Raw genomic sequence first — 4,348 nt, forward strand, 5'->3', positions numbered from 1 at the left:
ATATATATATGTTTATTCGAAAACTAATTGAGGTCACTAAACAATAATTACAGGGAGTTGACAGTTATTTTTATGGTATGATTATGATATCAGATTATATACTTAGACCATTTTGGTGTCCTATATTTCTTAAATAATGTTTTATTTCTTACAAACAATGAGAGAAAAACATAAGCATAGATAGAGCTAACTTGAGATTCCAAAAAACCATCCTTAAGTCAGCATATTTCAACAAAAACCTAAAGTTATAATGCCCAAAATTAAGCTACTAGTTTAATATAGTTTTTAATTAATGTAATAAATAAATTAAAACACAACCTCTTTTGATCCTTTTTCACTCACCATCTTAATTTTAAACCTCAGATCATTATTAATGAAACTATGAAATTTTTTTTTTTCTTACATTTCACAGAATAACAATAACTCTAATTTTAATTCCTAAACTTTCAATACATTATATCCTTTCCAGAGGTTTCACTTCTGTGGGCCAGCCTCAAGACTGCCACAATTTTTATTTAAGTTCGATACTATCAGCTACTATTGAAAACCGAAATAAACTTTTTATGATACAGTTTAAGTTGAGGTAAAACTTAATTTTTCCTAAAAAGTCGAAAATCATCATCGTCAAATATATTTCTTTAGCTAGATTCAAATGTTGAACGAATTGGAAGTAAATTGAATTAGCTTTTATTTCATTCCATAAGATAATTCATGGTCTAAATGATTCTTTTGAAAATGGCAGATGAATAAAAATATTGACTAGAGAATTTGAAATTAAAACGTTAAAACAATTTTTAAAAGATTATTTTCTTTATTAAATATTAACAAAGAGAGTGAACATACGAATCACAACAGGTGTATAAAATACAAAAAATGTATTTAATTGTTTTACATTTTACAACAATTTAATAATTATTACCTAGACAGTTTTTGATGTATTGTACTCAATACTTCTAAAACTGTATTATTATTAATCATAGTAATGGCTTACGTTATAACTAATAATATATCTATAAAATGTAATCAAATTATAAATTTTATTTAGAAACAAGTTCATAGAAACACTTCAGTCGGGTTCAGCTCAACAAACTAATAATTTTTGTCAATTTAACTGTTCTAGTCCAAAAACGGGTAAAAATCTGCCAAATCTTTAAAAAAAAACAGACAGATAGAGAATAAAAGTGTTTTAATCATCGGAAGTGGTACTGTATCCTCTAGATATTAACCACCAAGTCGTAAGTTATATGCGTCATCACTTTCTTAAACTTCAATAATAAAAAGCCATAATTTTGAGCTGTAATAAACTCATAGATACCTACTGGCATTGTACCTTCACCTGTGCGATAAGCAGGAGTACTTTTAATTATGGTTTAAAACATCATGAATAAAAATGTTTAAATGAGGGAATAAACGAAAAACGTCTAGAAGTAGAGTTTTAATTTTATTTCTTTTTACTGACTTCAATGAATGATAAGGCATATTTTATAATGGAATACGTATGGAAAAAATAATATAATGTAGACAGAAAACGAAATTTTGAAGTGCCTATGGTGTCGGGGATGGTGCTGGAATAAATAAAATAATTTTTTTTCTTTACTAATTATAAATCTAATCTAGAAATAAAATACAGTGTTAATAGTGGGTAGGCCGTTTGTAGCTGAGGGAGTTAAGCCATTGCTACGCGACTCCAAAGGTGCCGCTTCGAAGCCTGCCGCTTCGACTTGACCCCTCGAAAACTTGGCCCCCCCACCAGATTAGAATAGGTTGGTTACCTCTAGATAACCCCACCGTATGTAAGAAATGACCAGAAAAGGGGTAAAAATAAAACCTCCATAGCAGAATAGATCTTTTTATTTTTCAATGTTGAATGGACCAGTCTTGCAAATCTTTAATTTTTCCAAAAAATTATTTATTTCCACTCAGTAATAATTCACTAATAGCTACATGTTTAATCTGTATTTGATAATATTCGATAAAGGATTTTATCAGCTTCAGTAAGACAGTGGATAGCAGTGTTCAGGATGTTGGTTCCGCTTCTGTGCCTCCTCCTGGTCCTAGCCCCAACACACGAAAGTCGTTTCGATAACAATACTTTTCAATCTATTGTCTACCAACGGATGATCAACGTGCAAGTAAGAAGCTGTCAGCCAGGATATCGTGTGGTTAACGGGGTGTGCAGGAAGGTTTCTTTTACACCAAAATATCCATGGTAAATATTAGTTCTAACTTAGTTCACAATGTTTAATGTTTCCTGTGTTGATAATTCTTATCTCATGCCAATGCTAAAGGCTTTCTCATAATAATCATTTCATTATGAGTGATAAATGATATTTCTTATCACTTATTTGTTTTCAACGCAGCCATCTTAGATTTTACTCCTGATAATATTTTGAAATATTGTACTCTTCCATTATTCTTATAGATTGAATTTTTTATTTATTTATTTATTTTTTGTTTTATAAAAACCAATAGGCATAATTTTAATAATATTTTTGAAGATTGGACTACATGACTCGAACCAAATGTGCTGAATTTTCATTTTATAAAAACATCAATTTAAAGGAGATGATTCGGATCGCGGTCAAGAAAATCACTTAAAAATAGTTAAAACCATTTATTAATTGTTTTATTGACCTCAACCCTGATAAGCTCCTTTAATTTACCCACAGTCAATCATGTATAATTAATAATAAATTTATAATATAAATTTGTAAATATATATATTATAATCTTTTATTCTACCACCAAACTAGCAGCTTACCTCTGGCACTAATTAAATGGTATTAAGAAGGTATAGTTAGCATTTCTGGTATAAATAAATCACCTTTATCCGGTTAATATCCTTTGAAGGTATATGTTTCAATGCTTTTTTTATTGGAAATTCTGTAATTTGTAAACAAGAATCTTATTAATTGTTCTATGAAATTTTGAGGGGTAGTTACCTATGAATTCTAATAGGGATGCATTTAGTGTATTGTATTTGTTTAGTTTTTACTTTTGGTTGTTTGTGCAGAAAACAAAACTTCCATTTAGAAAAAAAGCACTAGTAATAATAATTATTATTTGAGAAATTTTGGTAATCATTTTCCTTTTTGCATTTCATTTAAATTTGTGTTCTTCTTGAAAATATTGTTGTCCTATTGTAGCAGATATCTTACCTACATAGCATTCAGTCTTCTAGTCAGGCTCTATTGTAGTTTGCCAGTAATGTTTGTACTTGTAGCTTTGGATGCCCAGCGTATGAGACATGGAAAGATTTGTGTTGCATTTTCATAACGTCAGTTCCGAATGGTAAATATAGGTCTTTGTGAAATGACTTTATTTGTGATGTAGGAGAGCGAGTGATCTAAAAGTGTAGTTTTTTTATATAGGTCCATATTGGTTGAAGTAACATGACGTATATATGAATTATGTTATTAAGGGAATTATTTTTATAATTCTTAGTAATCATCAAAATAAAAGTAGGATTTTCTCTTTTTTTTTTTTTTTTTATAAATCAGTCATATGTGATTTCCAGGACAGTCATTTGTCAATTTTTCAAATATTTTCGCTTTATTTGTTTTGGTGATGGAATGTAGTGAAAAGTTAGCTAAAGATATTCTGAACGTTTAAGTGTAAAAGTAAGTAGTTTATTATACTTATAAGTAGCATTGATATGATGTTTACTCACATCAATTTAACTCGTATAAATTAGTGTCTATATTGTTGACTTCATATTTTTAATAAATAATTATTATTTTAGTTTTATTTACTTTTGTATTGTGTCAGTTAATGTAACCAGCCAAACGCTCTTGAAATTATCTAATGTGTTATATTTTGGGGACCAATTATCCCAGAATAAAGATAGATTTTTTATTTCATTTCATTAAAGAAATATTTGTTATATATTCATTATGTATTATTTTCAGACATGATATATTGAAACACACGTGGGAAAATAAGGGATTTATAGAAGAAGAAAAATATTGTTCGAATAATTATAAAATGTAGTTAATAATGGAAATAAATGATTTTTTATTAAATACTTTGTTATTTCATTCTTCATGGCCAGTATATGCTTAATGCTATAGCATTTATGATTAATAGTGATTTTGTACATCTAGCAAGGCAGCAAAAAATAATCAATTGGTTTTTACATAAATTTTAGTTCTTGCATTCAGTTCATAATTATGAGGAAAATTAGGAAAAGGAAATTAATTAATTAATGTAATAATGGAAGGTCAAATTGTAAAATGTTAATTTTTATGGTAATACATTATTTTCATGTTCTTTTAATTAATTATTTATTTATTTGCACACTCTCTACTTTTTGAGCTAAACAGTTATATGCCATGTTACACAAGTATGC

General features: G+C 28.1%; 1 long non-coding RNA gene across 1 annotated transcript in view; it reads left to right on the forward strand.

The window, feature by feature from the left end:
- The window catches only part of LOC136795187 (uncharacterized), a 6,847-nt gene extending 2,823 nt beyond the window's left edge, over window positions 1-4,024 (forward strand). The window contains exon 2 of the long non-coding RNA XR_010842754.1: window positions 3,909-4,024. This is a non-coding gene — a long non-coding RNA (uncharacterized lncRNA). The remainder of the gene's footprint in view (window positions 1-3,908) is intronic.
- Window positions 4,025-4,348: the final 324 nt, after the last annotated feature.

This window comes from Halyomorpha halys, unplaced genomic scaffold, assembly GCF_000696795.3.
Source record: "Halyomorpha halys isolate HHAL.00 unplaced genomic scaffold, Hhal_1.1 Scaffold988.1, whole genome shotgun sequence".
NCBI classification, from domain to species: domain Eukaryota; kingdom Metazoa; phylum Arthropoda; class Insecta; order Hemiptera; family Pentatomidae; genus Halyomorpha; species Halyomorpha halys.